The 19,375-nt window shown below is 45.1% G+C and overlaps 1 protein-coding gene across 4 annotated transcripts in view; it reads left to right on the top strand.

The window, feature by feature from the left end:
- The window catches only part of DMD (dystrophin), a 1,630,689-nt gene that overhangs the window by 1,213,366 nt on the left and 397,948 nt on the right, over positions 1 to 19,375 (top strand). The gene's annotated exons all lie outside the window — the stretch shown is intronic.

Raw genomic sequence — 19,375 nt, 5'->3', positions numbered from 1 at the left:
AAAACAAACAAATGGAGTATAAATATTACCACATATTATTATATGTTATTATATATTATATATATATAAATATATATTATATATTTATTATTATATTATATATATAATATATATTTATTAGTATAAATATTACCACATAAATATTACCACAAATAAATGGAGTATAAAAAACAAACAAATGGAGTATAAATATTACCACAAATATATGAGCATTCAACATGCACACGGGCAAGTCCTGTAAGTTAACATGGAAAATGAAATACGTTAATGTATTGTTAGAGAGTCGGATTGAGGACTTTTTTGTCTTTGAGTTGTTTCTTTTTTTTTTAACGTTTATTTATTTTTGAGACAGAGAGAGACAGAGCATGAACAGGGGAGGGTCAGAGAGAGAGGGAGACACAGAATCCGAAACAGGCTCCAGGCTCTGAGCTGTCAGCACAGAGCCCGACGCGGGGCTCGAACTCACGGACATGACCTGAGCCGAAGTCGGCCGCCTAACCGACTGAGCCACCCAGGCGCCCCAAGTTGTTTCAAATTCAAATAATTGTCTCTTATTGTTTTCTTATTATATCTTCTTCTCTACAGAAATACGGAGTAGAGAACTACGTATTTCTCGAGAAATACAGAGTACCTACCATGTGGGCGCTCAGTTAGTAGTGGCTGTTAATTATCAGTGATCCTGCAGAACTCCCCACCTTGAGATGTTTCGGTTGACACCTGGCAACACCAGGTTTGCCCATATTTTCAGCCCCAATGTCATTAATATTATATAACTCGTCAACTTGAGTCGGTAAGCAGCGCTGTTGAAAGAGGACCATCTAGTAACAATACGTGGAGGGGCCCCGGGAGGGAAGCGTGGTGCTCAGGTACAGATTCTGACTCCAGACAGGCCCCCAGAGGACCTCTCCAAGGAGCAGAGTCCCTCCCTTCCTGTTCCTTTACCCCTGACCTTAGTTCGGCCCGTGGGTTTCAGCCTAAAAGGGAAGGAGGCGCGAAAGCGGCCTGTTTACCTCGTCAGTCACTGAGGTAAAGTGGAGGTCTTGTGACAGTGGGGCAGCTGCCGGTGTGGCCTCCTCCGCAGAAGGGATCCTTGCCCTCAATTCTGGATAAAGCTCAGAGCCTGGAAGTGCTCGAGCTTATGAGGTAGAAACTTTGACCACTGCCCCCAGAAGTTTCTATAATTAGCGTGCAACTTGTTAAGCAGTATACGACTCCTAAAAGGACTGCTGCAAGTTCACGCTGGGCCGGGTGTGAAAACAGGGCAAAGGGAAGCCTGGGAAAGTGCTGTCCTTTTGAATCATCTTCCCTAATACCTAACTGGCCCACTTGTCACCCAGACGTACGGGGACTCAGTGAACAAATGAGCAACTGGTGGTAAATATATGGACCCCACAGATGCCTGCACTTATTCTCTGGGGTCTGTTTCTTTTAATACTCTCTTCCCCATCCGATGGAGGGAGTCCTGGGCTATGAGAGTCCCGAGACCCGCATTCTGCTACTAGGTCTGTGCCGCACTTTGAGTAAATCCTGGAAACCTCCTGTTTTCTCATCAGTAAACTGAGAGGCTTAGCTGGATGGTCTCTAAGGTCCCTCTAGCTCTAGATTTCGTACTTGGGTACTTTGTTTATGGCATCGCGTGGTAGCTTTTCATTTTAAATTCCGGGCCCGGCCGGTGACTCTAAGTCTTAACCACGTCCGAATTATCACATTGTCTGTGGGCCCAGTGAATCCTATCTCCCTGATTCTTTGGGCCACCGTAGCGTTGCGTTGACAATGTGATAATTCGGACGTGGTTCTGTTCCTTCCTAGTCACTTATTATTTAACGCTCAGAGGTTGCACCTCTGCAATAATTAGAGAGCTCTGTGTCCTATTTGTTATAAATTGCTTCATTTTCTTAAAAGCAAATCATCTTGCTACACAGAGTGTGGTTCATGGACAGCAAGCCTCAGCATCACTTGGGAGCTTGTTAGAAACGTGGAATTTCAGGCTCCATCTAGAACTGTTGAATCAGAATCTTCAATGTAACAAGGTCCCTGAGGAATCCGTATGCACGTTAAAGCTGGAGGAACACCACAATATCACACATACGTGTATGTGCAATCACATTCAAGGCCGAAGAGAGAGACAAGGGTGTAACCAGAAGTTCTCAGATGGAGATTAGTGACAGCCTTTACCTCAGTGACCTTTAATGTTCTCATCTGTATAACATGGACCCTAAACACTATTTCACAATATTTTTCTATTCGGGGATGCCCAAGACTACCTAGAAAGGAAAGAAAATCACCCAAGTTACAATCACTTAAGAGCTTTCCCTTTCTCAAGAGGGGGTGTGATTTCCCAGGCAGAATGCCTAAACAGAAAACGTTGTAAAGGAGAAGGTAAAAGGACTCTGCTGGGCACTAACAGGGAGTGGCCAGAAAATACAAGGCAAAGAAGAAAGAATGAATGACGAGCTGAGCAAGGGAAAAAGTCAAAGATAGGGGCGTGGCTAGCAGACTCAGGAACCATTCAGGATGCTGCCACAACTTGGTATGAACACTACCCCTTAGAGTTTCAGCAAGGAAGAGGTTCGTGATGATGTAACCAAAGAGTTTCCAGCACAAACTGAGCCAACCATCGGATCGGGGTGAGCTGAGATTTAGGGAAGTGGGGATCAAGGACAGAGAGGTAGATAAAGGGAAGCTGAGAAATGGGGCGGTAGCTGGAGAGGAATACGGAATACACAAAGCCACCATGCTAACAATGGAAAGGCTAGGATTCTGAATTCATGAACAAGTGATCTAATTAAAACGCACATTATCGTAGGAACTCGTGTGCTCACTGACTAAACGATAACCGAGAAGCATCTTTGCTTTTTAGAGAGGTCGTTGTGGGTGAAAGTCATCTCCCCGTAGTGAGATGTTCTTCAGCGCCCTCTTTTTGTTTTTATCTCTGGTTTTTCTTAGTTTGAATTCTTTCTTCTTATCATGAAGATGACACGGTAATTTTGTCTTTCCTGTACCTTATTTTAAAGACTTGTTCAAATTCGTTTGGCAGGTTTTCTGCTGAGTGTGTTGTGACAACTTCACTGAGATTTGCACTGGAAGTCCTTGAACTCACCAACCGTAGTTAGTTAGCCCATAGGCATTTTACTTTATTTTCCCCTTTCAAAGAGATCTGGAGGTGCCGTTGTAGGGAAAGAAGGAAGAAAGGAATTCAGAAAGCAAAATGGAAGAAAATTTGGCTTGTGGAAGAGAGGTCTTTCTATTACAGGGATAATAATGCCGATAACATTTATACACTCCATGTACATATAGAGCGAAGGAGAGCAAATTCTACCTTCCAGCAATATGAAATTGTACCCAATTAGGTATTCACCTAAAGAGAAGAGTAAGTCCCTATATAAAGCGCATTACTCAAAGATTGCCACTCTTCAGAACTCTTCCTTCCTCCTTAATATCATCTTTCTCTGCTGATTCACAGGACGCTTAGTTATCTTCCAGTATTTTCTGTCACTTTTTATAAGGAAAATTATCCAGACTGTATCCAAGGGAGTGAATCAAACAGTGTGCCAGTCTTCTCCCAATTTTGCCCTGTTTTTATTCTCGAGCGTCCAAGGCAGCTTTGAAAAACAAAAGTCACGTAAGGACAGCTAGAGGGTATGTGCATCAGAGGAAAATGGAAACCCCACCTCTCTTAAGCCAACTGATCGTTTTCTAATCTGAACTTGCATGTATCATGTCTTTGCTCACTTTATGGGCGCATACATATGAACCTCAGAGCTGCTCTTTGTGCTAGTTTGGAAAATCTTCTCTACTCCCTTCTACACTCCACCCTTTTTCCTTCCCCTCCTTCCACAACTCAGGCGTTGTTACTCATAAGCAGATTGGGGTAATCATTTTGATACACTATTGTTTGATTGATAGGCTCGTTCATTCCATCAATTAAGTATTAATGGAGCACATGCTAGGCATTAAACAGTATACTAACTGCCAAATTTAAGCTTGTGAGTGATAAAACCCACGGCTTTGAGTCACCTAGAGTGTAGTTGGCAAGACAGAGGCGCAGATCGGTCACAGGGCAACATGTTCCATGTGAAAACAGAGGTTTGTGCCAAAGTCTATATATCCTGAGCTGGAGATGTCTCTGATGCTGCCCTGGGAAACCTCGTGGTCCGTTACATTATGATGTTGGGGGGTAAGAGGACAGTGGGAAAGTCTGCTACTCTCATAGTAATTACCTGTGCATTTTGTGATATCTTCTTACAAAAGAGCTTATGGTCCACAGGAGCTCCTGTCATGCCTTTTGGTAAGGAAATACCTAAGTTCTGCGTCATGTAATTCCCTCGGCCTTCTTAGCTTTTGCCTTGCCCTTCACCTGCCAATACCCTAATCATCTTTGAGGGACCATCTCCCACAGCTCCTCCAGCCAGCGAGGCTTCTCCCTTCTTCCAACCTCTCTTGCTTCTCATTTGTACCGTATCTGTGCCAAATTGTGTTTGCTTCTGGAGGACATTTTCCATCTTTATCATTAGACTGTAGGAAACTCTCGGAGAGTGTATGTTTCCTCTGCGTAGCCCCCTGCGGTATCTAGTGGATTGCCTTGGACGAAAGGGCAGTAAAGAAATCCCAACAAGGAGACCAGTATAACACTGTAGGTTCACTCTATTGGAATGAAAATAAAACCAAAAGAAGAAAAAAATAAATCACCACAAATGTTAAGTTAAATTGCTCCCCGTTGTGTATTTAATTTTCCATTGGCGCTCAGTGACAATACATGTTGAAACAAACTCCAACGTCTAATCGTGTTTCTGATTATTATTTATTTAAGGAATGACATTCTACTCCATTTGAGTTATGTCCTTCAGTGACACTTTAGATTCAGTTTTATTTTTGCATTGTTTTAAATGTCATCAGATGATTCATATCTTGGGGCTGTTTTTAATATTCTTTGAATGGATATATGAAAGTAAGTAAGTGTCATCAGAATGCGATGCTTTTTTTCAGTTCAGCGTTTCTTTGATGAAATATCTGCTGTAATTCTTTTCTAGATGCGGTCTCACAGATGATTTCAGAAGGAAGTCCATTTCAAAATGTTTCTCTGTTGTGTTTTTTTTTTCACTTCATAGACAATCAGTTCTGTTCCTTAAAACTGCAGCAAATGAGGAAGCAGATTAGACGGAGCAAACATCATCAACTCCAAGACCGCCCCCCCCCCCAAGAAATTCAAATTATTTATTGTGTAACTTCACCCGGCTTGTCTCTGGGGTGGGGAATTACCTTGATGCGGGGGTAGCCCGCACGTACCCCACCAGGCAGTCAGTCCCAGGGGTCACGAAACAGGAAGGCTCCCAGACCAGAGCGAAACACTTGAAGCACACAGATTGCTAAAATCGGTCAAAGCACACAGCGAGAAGCCATGGGGAAAGCTTCAGAGTGAACTACCCACACTTAGGACACAGTAGAAGCGGGCTGGAAGGACCCCACTGCTTGAACTCTGGGGTACACAGTGTTTATATGTCTTCTCTCTACTGCGTCAGCTTTCCCCACCCACAGTGTGCTTACATGGACCAGAGCGGAGTCTCTGGCGAGAGAGGCCACACCTGGTGTGCCTGGGCCAATGGCACACACTTTGTCGGAGACAGGGACAAGTATGCGTGGCCACAGCCGTCGTTTGCCGGTGAGCCTGACAAATCACCATGTCATTCCTGGGCAGAGGGCTCATCAAGCTGGAATGGGTGTCACCAGTGGGTGGTGGAGTTAAGTCCTTATGAACGTTAAGTGCACAGGTATATTTATGTCATCCTGAATATTTAGTGCCTCGTGTATATTTAGTGTCTCTTGTAGATTTGGTCTCGTGTCTATCTAGTACATGATGAATATTTAGTGCCCAGGTGCCTCATGAATATTGGGCATCTTTTGGTCTTTCCATCCCTCACTATGTTTAGCACACACATGCTCTACTTGTTAAACTATTTACTTTAAACTTAACACATTCCGTGAATTATGCTGATGTCTAGCAAACTTTTTCTTGCCGGCTCATTATACCTAAAGCGTCTTAAAAGGTGTTACCCAGTGTTTTACACGCTGCAACTTATTCATCTACAATGACTGAATATTCACAACAGCAAATACCCATTCTAACCCGATATGTAGTCTTTGTTTATTTCTCTCGCACGTTTCCTTTTGACCAGAAGTCCTTGGCTATTAAGAAAATCAAGGGCCATACTATAATGCTGGATCTGTCGCTCACTCTCCCACCCCAGTAAGCCTTGTAAGGACATGAAGAATGCTTTTCTCTGTTGTTTTTTTTCCCTCAGTCAGGATGTGACACTAATAACTCTCCAGCCCGGTTTTAACCCTTAGGTGGGCTAATTGGTTTTACTTAATCTGGACTACCTGAGGTTATCCCTGGGCCATCCGGTTCACAAATACCTGTCTTGGCTCAGAGGAATGAGTATATAGATGTGCCAAAGACACCCGCCACTGCTTAGAAAACAGTAGGAAGCCTCTGTTATATTTTTACTCCCTGGATACAAACCTCAAGAGCTCCCAATTGCCCTCAGGATAAAAGTGGCTTATAACTGCGGTGGTGTGCTGGAACCAGCTCAGAGAGGCTCCTGGGTGCCAAGTGTGTGCCTCTCTGTCTCCCGAATTCTTCATTCGGTGGCATCACGTCGGGAACTTGAAGTCAGTCGCGGTGGGAGCAGTTACGCCACAGAAACTGGCAAACGCTGCCTTTGGCGCTGTGCCCCCGGAAGCCCCAGTGCTGGTTATTTGCCATTTCCCGAGATTCCGCTGCTTACGTGGCCCTCCGTGCCCCCCAGTCCTTGCGACCCCGCAAGCCGTATTCTTCTTTGCTCAACTCCACAACCAAATGAAGTGCCTTTGTTCATTTTTCTTCCCCTCCATGCACACGGCTCTGTTTCTCAGGAATTGGCTTCCCCTCCCGCCTTTGTTTGGCTGGTCTGCAGTCCCCTTTCAGACAGCAGCTCAGACAGATTCCTGAGTGTCCGATGCGACTTCCCCGGCATCTTCCATGTGCCACCTCAGCCTCTGTATATGGTATTTTAATTGTCCATGCATCTGCACCCCCTTCTAGACTGGAAGCTTCTTGAGGTCCTCTTTGTACGTTTTTGTCCTTTTATATACCTGCCACAAACTAGATGATTAATGTGGGAGCGAATGAATACTCAGTACTGGTTCATTTTGTACCAAAGTGATAACACATCTATGCTTTTATATATTATATTCATATATCATGCACATTTTATATATCACCTTGCATGGTGCTGTGGCCTGAATGTTTGCGTCTGCCCCACCCCTGAAATTCATATGTTAAAATCCGAGGGGCGCCTGGGAGACTCAGTCGGTTAAGCGTCCAACTCTAGATTTAGGCTCAGGTCATGATCTCTTGGCGGGTAAGTTGGAGCCCGCATCGGGTTCGGCCCTGACAGTGCAGAGTCTCCCTGGGATTCTCTCTCTCTCCCCGCCCCTCCCCGGCTTGCGATCTCTCTCTCTCTCTCAAAAACACAGAAGAGAAATTTAGAAATAAATAAATAAAATCCTAATGCCTGACGCGATGGTACTGGTTGGTGGGGCCTCTGGGAAGTACTTAAACCATGAGGCTGGAGCCCTCAGCAATGGAATTAAAGCCCTGCTTTCACAGCATCTGGAGCGTTCTCTAGCCCTTCCCGCCGTCTGCATTCACGGAGAAGAGGCGTCAGCTGTGAGTAAGGAAGAAGACCCTCGCCCAACAGGACGGCTCTGATGCCTTGATCTTGGACTTCCCAACCTGCAGACCTGTGAAAACTAAGTTTCTGCTGTTTCTAAACCACCCGGGCTGTGGGATTTTGTTCCAGCTGCCCGAATGGGGACACACGGGGAAAGGAACACAGAGAGCGACTGCCTGGCCTGGCCCTTGTAAGACAACCCTAATGTACAGGTGGACCAGCATCTGGTTGGTACCAAGAACCTAGAGCTAATGATTCTCCCCACCAGCTACCAGTTAGTACAGATTATAGTTCCATCTAAATAATGTGAAGGGCTTAGATTAGAGGAGACCTCCAAGGCAACGGCTCTCATGACCGTTAGCATCAACTGGAAACTTAAAAAAGGGGCAGGCTGCATCCCAGTCTAATGATAGCAAACTCTGAGGGAAACCCACACATCAGGGATTTGCTGTGGTTGTTGTCATTCCTGGCGATTGCGGTCCAGCCAAAGTTGAGCCCCTTCTAAGTTCTCTGACTCGGATATTCTCCCCTTCTAGCCTAGGTAAGACTGAAGAGCAGAGATTCACAGCCGGCTTTTCCATACTCTGAGACACACATATCGTTTCATTGGTAGTTTGGGAATAGTTGCATATGTTAGCAAAGCTCGACTGCAAAACATTTCTCCTCCCACACATCCTGATCCCATCTTGACACGGCATAACTGTTGGTGAAGGCAATTTCAACAATGAAGAAGTGGGAGAAATGACTTCGTTTTAGGTAAATATGTATGCGTTTAAAATCAAAAAGACATACGTAATGATATCATTTAAGCTTGTAAACGAAGGACAATGCTGAAAATAAGATTCCTCTGTAATCAAATTTCTCAGCAGTAGAAAACATTGTCTTTTCTTTACAGCTATTAAACATATGGCTGAGAGAATCTTATTCTCCAAGCCTTAAGATTTGAAATCTGACTTCATATTAATGCATACAGTTCATTGCACCATCATGTGCTTTCTCATTAGATTTGAAGAGTGGTTATTGCTCCCTTTTGAAACTTAAAGGTAGTGGCTGTGGGATGTCAGTTATATGATGCTCTCTCCTCGGCTCGATTGCATGATGATTGTTAACACACTAAAGTAGTGCTGTATCTCTTACGTACTAATATCTATTTTAAAAAAAGAAAGGGGTAAGACTCAAAATGGCCTGAGGAGAGTCTCTGTACTGAACCTTTCTGGATTTGAAGAGGAAACACAATCTCTCGCAACTAGCTACCTACTTCTATCTTGAAAAGATACGGACTCAGTAGACACCATGGACGAAAAATGGGAATGAAAATCTCAGATGATGCAAATGCCCACAAAAGGATCACTGATGGGGGGCGGGGTGTTAATGTTCCTTAGGAGCCAACCCCAGCTCTGCATGTCCCCTCCCTGCGCTGCAGCTGTCGTGCTGGTTCTCAGAAGCTGCACATGGGTGGGAATCCTCTGGAGGGCTTGTTAAAACGCAGACTGCCGGTCCTCACCCCAGAGTTTGTTTTGTTTGGTCTGGAATGAAGCCTGAGCATTTGCTTCCCTAACAAGTGCTCAGGTGGCGTTGCTGGTCCTGGCAACACAAGTGGAAAACCACTGCTCTGCACAAAGGGAAGGCTTCTCCACTTCTAGATTCCCTTTTCCTGGGGAATCTCCTATGCGGTAGCTTGCTTTTTCCTTTCCTCCCATGATACTAACAAGCATGGCAATAGCTAGTATTTCTTGAGTACCGAGCACCGAACACTGGGGAAGGTGTAGTACGTTTTGCGGATGGGGAAATGAATCAGAAATTTGCCAAAGGTCACATAGCTGAGATGAGACTCAAACCCGTGTCTGTTTGGCTCCAAAGCCCAGAACCTTAATTTGTTCCACATAAGCTCATTGTTTTTCTCTCTCATTTGTCGCAACCAAAACATTCTGAATACGAGGCCGAGGGCAACGGTTGGGCCGGTGGAAGCGGCCCCGTTGAGCAGGCAGGGCGCGGGCAGGGTCGCAGCAAGATAGGATCCTCAGCATCTTAGGAAAGGGAAAAGACACTGACTGATTGCTCCTCCGAGGCCACCCTGACTGCCATCGCTCCTCCCGCCCAGCATCTGAGAAGTAACCAACACTCCTGTCAACAGGATCCAGAACTTTCTGTATGCAGGACAGCGTTGGGGCGATTGTTCCTGGGGATGTATCTGAGATCCTCACAGTATACGTGCAGAAACTACTCACAGAATTCTTGGAATGACGTAAATGTCATGTCAAGAGGGCCTTCGTGATGTGAGTCGCAAAAGAACTTCAGACCTTAAATTATACATCAGTTATTTTCTTTGTCCTTGCTGTTAAGTGACGGATCTTTACCTAAATGTTTCATTGATACTTTTCTTGAAGGAAATTCCGCTTCTTTTTTCAGTTAACACATTATATTTATTCACTCACAATTTTTGCCTTAAATACAGAACATCCAATTACGAAAACGCCCTGAGGTTTGAGCCTTGCTGTTTTCGTTTTAAGAACTCTGACCTAGCCCTTGAAACTGAAATGGTTTGATACGTACGTAGTTAGAATTGTACCGTAAGCCATTCTTGAAAAGTCAGGAGTTTCCATGTCAAGTCTTCTAGCCTTGGGTAAGATCTTACTTTAAAAATTGAGGGCTGCCTTTAGTTTATATGCAAAGAAACATAGGACGTTTTGCAAAGCCAGTCAAATCCTGTGAATATAGTACATGCGTCTGATTACTCTGTTCCCGTTTGGAGTGCGAGATCCTGTGTACCGTTTTGTGGGTGCAGATTGGGGGTACCATCTAACGTCATGGAGAACAGATGCTTTAGATGGACTGTCCGTATCACTGGGATAATTTCGAGACCGCTTCAGGGGTTGTCAGAGGGTGCCCAAAAGCGCTAGCCCCGGTTCCCTACATTCGTAATCTGCTCAATAAAGCATTCCTGACTGCCTCGTGCCCTTCCTGTCTCACCTTCCCATTCCCCACAGCGTATCGTAGGATCATCCCCTAGACAACTGCTGGTACGCAAATCCTCTTTCATTTTAGTGGGAGCCCAGACCGAGGCACCATGATGGGCTTGGGTATTGTTACGCTCGGGCTTCAGTGGACATAGTTACATGTTGGAAATGTTACCGTATGCATGTATACATGACCTGTGTAATATTAAGCCATGCGTTACTAGGACTCTTTGCTGACCGAGATTTCCGATCTGTGTTGGAAACAGTTAAAATAAAGACTGAAGAAAATTAAAACTGGGCAAAGCTCTTGCCTTAATGCTTTATTATCCAATTGCATAATTAACCAGGAGGAAAGGAAATTATTAGCAACTCCATCTTTAAATGCAACTGATGGCCAAGGAAGTTATGAAGAAAACTCTTTGTGTTGATAAACCAAAGGCCTGTTCTAGCAGACTTCTGTGTTTATTGTTCTGTTTCTGGCCATTTTATTCCAAACAAATGGACTTGCTTGTCATTATACCCCACCCTGGCCTAGCACAGGGCCCCCATTCTTTGAAACAGTAACTAATTCAGTTCCAGGGAGAATATGAAGAAGGCGGGTGTCTATAAAAGGACCGAAGGGAAAAGTGGGGCGCATTTCCATTGTGGATTCCATAGCAGTGGGAAGCTGACGGCAGAGTGTGGTGGGAGGTTTGAAGCATCACTTGGCTCTATTTCGCGGGGATTCATGAGGTTCACATGCCACCCTGGAGAGCTGGCAAATGTTCTTTCTCACCTTCTTTGAGTTACACCTTAGATGATTCAAAGCCAAGGACTGATGAGCTCGACGCGGGCTGCTTGGCTTGTTGGTGCCTGCTGAGCAGTTTAGAGATTGAAAAGTCATCTCCACTGTAACCGATGGGGAAGTGTACGTGTTAAGCCAAGTGCCGTAGCCTTTAGTTGAAAATACTGTATAACTCCACACAGTCTTTTGTTCAGAGGTAATGTTGTTGTCAAAGAATTGTGAAGTCAAAAACCCATAGATGATTTTTTCGGATATCTAGAGGAACCTATGCCGTAGTAAGTAATCATTTCATAGGTATGAACTTATAAACACATTTGGGGTTTACAATTTTCATCTAGATTTTTTCAACCACGCGTTTTAGGGTAAATTGGGAGAAATCTATCTTTTGTGTCAACAAATAACGTAGAGAAACATAAAAACCAAGTGACGTGTTTTATGAAAGAGGGCATAGAGTCTATCAGGCATGAGAACTTTGAGAAGTTTGGGTTCTATTTGGTTGTTGTTGGTTTTGGGGGGTTTTGCTTTTTTGTCGTTTCAGAAAAGATGGTTCTGGGAATAGTGCGTTCCATCTGAGAAACCTAACACACACATAGTAAGGGAGTTAAAATACTGACTTGAGGGTTCATTTGAAAAATCTTGCAGAATTTTTACATGTTGGGAATAGCTTTATATTCTTAACACATTGCACTCAGGGTTTCCATTCAAAGCAAAAACAACGGTGCGTAGACCTTGGCTTTCTTTCACACTCTCAAATGACCCATTCCTTCGGGGTAGTGACTCTCCATCCTGATTTTGTGACACTTCAGACCATCTTTCATTTGCTCCAGAGAGTTGTTTTTTTTTTTTTTAGAAGAGTCAGAAAATCATTTCCTTTAACTTAAAACACAGAGGAGTGAAATACAGATTATTTTGAAAAGAGATGCAGATCAAGAGGTTACGTTCAGTTGCTGCCCCTCTTTGCATTCATGAAAGTGTTGTTTTGGCCTGGTTTCCTAATTTCACACGATTCCAGTAGTCTATACCCTCCTCATTTTCACGGGCCTCCCCGATATAAAAAAGTTACCAGACTGAATTACTTTCTTGCACCCCTGAAACTGAGATAGCACTGTAGGTTAATTACGCTGGAATCCAAAATAACTGAAAATTTTTAAAAAGGCCCCAGAGATGACTTTGAAATGGTGCCTTTTTCCTCAGCCAGTTCAGAGATGGTGCTGCTCGTCAAAATCCCACTGGCGTATCTTTTGTAAAGTAGGAGACACTCGTTTGCAAAGTTCGCTACTTGTGCGTTGGTGAGTGTGCCTGTTGTATGCTGTGTGCCATCCAGCTGCACGCCCTGGCCCTCCTGTTGGAACACTGGATCGATATGACCAGTGTTACCTAAGGCACATGACGACATTTAGTTTCAAAAACGGTGTTCTGGTTTACTTAGAAAACAAGCTGAAGAAACCAGAAGGAATAGCAGATCATGTCGGCCTTTTTCATACAGCCGCTATTGAACAAAGATACGTTAAGTTGCAAAATGACTTAAATGGGACCCGAGGTGAGGGGTTAACAGCTCTACGGTAGTTTTCGCCTCTTTTCCTCCGCCGGCTTTTCTTTTCCTTCGCAACAACATTTTTACTCCTAAGAATTGAAACTTCCGCTCCTTTTGAGCATAGGAGTTGGAGAGTGAGGGCCAGAAGGAAAGGCCAGGCAGGAGAGGTGTCCTGGTGCAAGGTGCTTGAGAATCACCTGGAGAACTTATTATTGTTTTTTATTTTGTAATATGAAATTTGTCAAATTGGTTTCCATACAACACCCAGGGCTCATCCCAACAGGTGCCCTCCTCAATGCCCATCACCCCACCTCCCCTCCCTCCCACCCCCATCAACCCTCAGTTTCTTCTCAATTTTTAAGAGTCTCTTATGTTTTGGCTCCCTCCCTCTCTAACCTTTCTTTTTTTTTCCTTCCCCTCCCCCATGGGTTTCTGTTAAGTTTCTCAGGGTCCACATAAGAGTGAAAACATACGGTATCTGTCTTTCTCTGTATGACTTATTTCACTTAGCATCACACTCTCCAGTTCCATCCACGTTGCTACAAAAGGCCATATTTCATTTTTTCTCATTGCCACGTAGTATTCCATTGTGTATATAAACCACAATTCCTTTATCCATTCATCAGTTGATGGACATTTAGGCTCTTTCCCTAATTTGGCTATTGTTGAAAGTGCTCCTGGGGCGCCTGGGTGGCGCAGTCGGTTAGGCGTCCGACTTCAGCCAGGTCACGATCTCGCGGTCCGTGAGTTCGAGCCCCGCGTCGGGCTCTGGGCTGATGGCTCAGAGCCTGGAGCCTGTTTCCGATTCTGTGTCTCCCTCTCTCTCTGCCCCTCCCCCGTTCATGCTCTGTCTCTCTCTGTCCCAAAAATAAATAAACGTTGAAAAAAAAAATTTAAAAAAAAAAAAAAAAGAAAGTGCTCCTATAAACACTGGGGTACACGTGCCCCTGGAGAGCTTATTCAAATGCGAGGGGTGCCGCCTGGGCGGCTCAGTCGTCAAGCGTCCGACTTCGGCTCAGGTCATGATCTCACGGTCCGTGGGTTCGAGCCCCACGTCAGGCTCCGTGCTGACAGCCTGGAGCCTGCTTCGGATTCTGTGTCTCCCTCTCTCTCTGCCCCTCCCCCGCTCACGCTCTGTGTCTCTCAAAAAACAACATTAAAAAAATGTTTTTAAATGCAGATTCCTGCCTCCCACCCCAGAGAGTCAGATTGAGCAGGTCTGGACAAGGCCTGAGACTGCGCTTTTAATGAGCTCCCAGGTGGCGCTCAGGCTGGCCAAGCACGGATCCCCAGGGACAGGGCAGTGAGAGAGCGAGGTCCGAGACGCCACGCTCAGGTGCCGAGAAAACACCTCCGGTTTCTCCTCTCTCTGCAGATTCCTTTGTGTGATTTTTGGCAAGTTCCTTACCTTCCGTTACCGCAACTGAAAAGTAGGAGCTCGGCTGCAGATCAGGCGCCTTTCGAACCATGCTTCAAGGCATTCTAGAAGTACTACAGGGTGCCTCGGAGGCCAAAAGGGGCGTTGGGAAGAGGGGGTCAAATGAGCTCTTTCCTTTTCAAGGCTCCTGACCACCCCCACTTCAACACTTTGATCGTTTCTCTCTCTCATACATTCTACTTCTGAGCATGGTACCGTTTCAGAAAAGGTTTTAACACTTAAATTTGAAGGAAATGAAAAATCCCAAGTCTGGGAATGACTCATCGCTTTGAAAATGTACAGAACTAAAGACTTTGGATTGAGCGTAGTTCCAGAAATTCTCTGGTCCTTCCGAGCCTCCCAAGTGTGCTACACGAGCAGGAAGCAAATGCCTCCTTTCCGCCCATGAAGGTAAAACGTGATGCCATACGCCAGGAGGCCCGTTGCCTCGTGTGTTTCTAGCTACACACACGGACAGAGCAGAAATGGCAACATCAGGCGTTTCTCTGCGGAGTCACATCTGATTCATTAAAAAAACCTAACCTTCCCCAAATAGATATTAATTACCTTCTGTTATAGAATTTTTTAGAACATAATTCTTAATTGTTTCTCCAACTCTCAGGTGATTGGACCATTTTGGAACTCAAAGAGTATCCTATGGAGTTCCCCTTAAAGGGCTTTGCTCCGACGCTTGTCACACTGCTGGTTTGTCTGTTTTATACACCATGTCGATTCTTGCATGGTGGTAGTATTTCATTATAATCAGCCTTCATTTTTAATAAGAGCATGTATATATCAAATTGTAGATTTCGGTCTTTGTATGAATTGAAAGCTATTAATCTTCCCGGGGTTAGGTTATGTTAACCAGATCGTAATGTTCTTTTTATTATGTTCCTTAAATCCCCTTTATCTCATACTGCACCAATACCTTTCTGCTATCTTGGAATAAATTAATTCCAGTTATGAGATGAAAAAATTTTCCTGTAAAAATACAGCCTGCAGTGTACATTTTTGTCCCTTTAGCAACCGGAACTGGTATGTTTTATTCTACCTAGAAATTTGAGTCAACTCCTTGAGTTTTAATCGCGGGATGGGAAAATGAAGATTGGTATTCTTTCAGTATCCATTCATTTATTCATTCGTTCGGCGAACCTGTGTTAGGAATTCTATGTGCCAGACGCAGGGGAGTATTAGAGGTAGGAAAATAAAACCATGTCCCCGCCTGTGGGCATCCCCCAGTCTATGTGACGGATAGGGAACTATTCTACTGTTAGGTGAGATGCGACCCGCATTGGCTCTGACAATGACACCAGCAACTAACTGGTAGGGAGACTTCCTGGCTATTGGTGCGGCAAGTCCTCAAGGACGGGGACCAGCTCTTGTAAAGGCAATACCAAAGGCAAGTTGTAAACTTGGCTCTAATAACTTAGAGATGAGTAAAGGATGGGATCCAGTAGAGCGAGAGGTAAGTGTGGGGCAGCACCTTGGTTTGCGAAGGGGAGGCAAGGTGGGTTTATCCAGAGAGAAGCAATGCCTCGATGACAAGTGGGGTTCAGTTCCTTAGAGAAAATTGGTGAAGTGTAGTCTGGCGCCCAGGGTTCAAAGCCAAGTTCTAACTGCAGCTAAAGCAAGGCCCTGGAGTATAGACCACCACCAGAGCAATCCAGCCGAAATGACTGACGACCTCAGGCAGTTGCTAATGGGAAGGGCTGCAGCCCAGGAAAACTCAGCGTATGCCCCCTGGATACAGGCATTAAGCTCACGGTCCATGCGGAGAGCGCTTAATATGCTGTGTGGCACGGCACCAGTAAGTGCTCAATAAATGTTTCCGCTGCTCTTTTCGTCGTCACCAGACTCGGGAAGGTAATCTAATACAAGAGTTAATCTGCTGGTGGGCCTCGGGCTTCTAATATTTGACTGGTTGGCTCTTGTTGACCCAAGATTAGACACAGCCGTCACTTGAGAAGCAGCAGCTGTAAAGAATCCAGAACAGGCAAAGAATAATAACTTGCTGTATCTTGACTGTCACTTCGTAGCGGGACGACCTCTCTATACTTCAGTTTCCTTGCATGTCTCAGCGGAGACCGTCATACCGACCTCATTGGGTTGGCATGGGAATAAAGGGAATTAAAACCCTGGATTCGTTTAGGAATTGTCACACGCTGCGTGACACTGACCCACGGTGAGCGCTCAAGTAAATCTCAGACCCTGGCTGCTAGTGGGCACCTGGGTCCCTATACCGTCTTTAAGAACTTCACTGGTTGAGAGCTGGGAAAACCTAATCTCGCGGCCCGCAGGTCTTTAGCAACTTGGCTGGTGACGTCCGGAGCAGAGCAGCCCAGGGCTAACCAAGCCTTGTCAGAAATTGTAAATGCCCATTTTCACAACTTTCATGGTATTTGTCGTTTTCCCCTAGAATCCTTTTTTTTTTTTTTTTTTTTTTAGCAACAGAAAGAATACTGCAGACAGCACACGGTGCTTTTTTTTCCCACCGCGTATTTTCAAACGTTGCGATGAGGAAAAAGTATCACTCCTGTGAGGAGACAGCCTAAAGAAAATGATTTGAGAAGTCTAGTAGAAAGAAATAAGGTTCTTAACCTAAAACGAGTGTCAGAAGGAAGTCGTGGAAGGCGAAGAAATTACAGTGATCATGATGAAGTTTGCAGCTTCCATCAGTCACCGGAATGACAGCAGCAACGTTCAGCCTACACCTCTTCGATGCCGGCCCTGAGTAAGCTTCCGCTCAAGTGCCTGGCTGGTTCGGATTGGTGTGGGCATCGGAGGGAATGGGCTAGGGGCTGAAGGTTCTGAGCCTCATGCTGAGTATGGTTGGGGAGAGCAGAGTCTAACCATGGCCTGCGACTGTGGTCTTGGAGTTGATTCCGTGGAACCTCCATATTTTGCCACATCCCTTCTAGACTTACCACTTTCTCCATTCTACAGAGCAAGAGTCCTTAGAGCCTTGAGGAGACGTAGCCCTTTTCCATTCTGAGAGTACCTAAGCCACATCTGGATTTCTAGAGATAAAAAAAGAAAAAATGGCCGGCTCTGACCTTCCTCCCGGAAGCCCTTCCTTGTTCACCGGGAAGGATACAATGCTGTCGCCTGGGAATCAGAATTCAGTTTTCATAGTTTGGGGCATGTCAGGGCCGTTCCTGGTAACCCTCTGTCCTCTGGGAACGCCAAACCTGCTTGTCTGGAATTTTTAGAATCTACTTGTCTCTTACGACTTTAACCAGCTGACATCTCCGTTTTAGTCTTCTCGTGTAGACTTTAGAACATCACCCAGACTTCTCAGTTTCTTTTCAAACTTGGCCTACTTCCTGCCGAGTTGAGGACTATGCCTAATGTCTTTAGCCTAACCAAATTCCTAGTCCTGTCCCCGCCTTACAGCTCCTCATTACTGAGGTCTAAAATGTACTTGGATCAAGTCGCAAAGAAAATTCTTGTCGGTGCACTGTTTATATTGGCACTCAAGACGACGTTTGCGACTGTGCTACTCAAAGAATTTGGTGACAGCGTTCTTTATCACTCCCACATCTCATCAGGCGTCGTGTCTTTCTACTCCCGTAAAAATGCTTTTAGCTCTTTAAATACGTTTCACCTCCATATTAGCTGGGATCGGCTAACTGCTACATCACGCCTTGCTCCAAACGTCTGATGTAAAACGGCTCTAAAAAGGTAGCAGTGTATTTCTTTCTTATGGAGAGGTCAAGGTGGTTTTGTGTCGGCCGGGGTGAGGGGCGAGGGAGAGGAGGGGAGAGGCAACCCACACGGCCGCGCAAGGCTCCTCTCTACCTTCAGTGTCTGGTTTCCAAGATCGCCTTCTGAACACACGCTGGAGCCGAAAGAGGAAAGGCAGGAAGGCCGTCGCAAGAGGTGGCCCACGTCCCTTGCACGCACCTCCCCCTGGCTAGAGGCCAGTCCTGTGGCCACAGGTAATAGCAGAGAGGCGGGAAATGAAGTTGAGTTAGGTACCTCCAAAGAAGCCTAGGGAAGTTTCAAGAGCAGTTAGCAGTCACCCCCCCCCATTATTCGTGCCCTGCCCTCTAGTCACAGGGACCCCAAATCACTTCTCAACTAGGCTGTTATGCTGGCCTCTTGTCTCTCACCTAGAGCCTTGGCCCCCTCTCACCTCTCCGCTACACTTCTGCCCGGGATACTTTTTAAGATGTGACTACTCCTCCACAGCTTTAAAGACAAAAGGGCAGCCTGCTCAGGTAAATGCATGATGGCCAATCCCCCTGTGGCACCAGCTCCCACGACCCCCTCCCACAAGGCCCTTACTCCAACCGTGGTGGAATGATTTCGTTTTCTAACTCGTGACGAAAGCAGCCAACACTGGTGTGGCCTCGGTCGCAGCTCTGACGAGTATATCATTAATTCGTTCATTTCTCACAATAACCTTGTCAAGTAGACGATGGTATTATTCCCGTTTCCTGGAGGAAGAAACACAGAGAAGTTAAGTAGCTTGCCTGGGTGCCACAGTCTGTAAGTGGTACAGATTGAATTTGACCCAGAGAGTGGGGATTTTGGAGTTTTCCTGCATCTCTTCCTTCTACGGCAGAGTTTGTCACATCACCATTCTGTAAAATCCTCACGAGGATATGCAGCTTTGTACTCGCGATGTCTGCCCAACGTCGGAAACGGTGTCGTCCAATAAAAATATTAGGCAAACTGCGTATGTTATCTTCAATTTTCTACTAGCCACTTTCCTTAAAAGTCTAAACAAACAAGTGAGATTAATTTTAGCAATACACTTTATTCAGCCTCACGTATTATTATTGCAGCAGGTAATCAATTAAAAAGTGTTAATGAACTCTTTTGTGCCTTTTTTTCCTTCTAAGTCTTTGGAATCTGGTATGTCTTTACAATGCAATCTCACCTCAATTCAGACACCATTATTTTCATTGATCTGTATTTAGAGTTGATAAAATTTATAGTTGAAAAAAGCAGGTTCCTGGACCTACG

The sequence above is a fragment of the Lynx rufus genome, unplaced genomic scaffold, assembly GCF_022079265.1.
Source record: "Lynx rufus isolate CCGP_SWC_20201006 ecotype Redwood Valley unplaced genomic scaffold, mLynRuf1.p SCAF_14, whole genome shotgun sequence".
Taxonomy (NCBI): Eukaryota; Metazoa; Chordata; class Mammalia; order Carnivora; family Felidae; genus Lynx; species Lynx rufus.
Note: the sequence above shows the minus strand (reverse complement) of the source record. Positions and strands in the feature narration are given on the sequence as shown.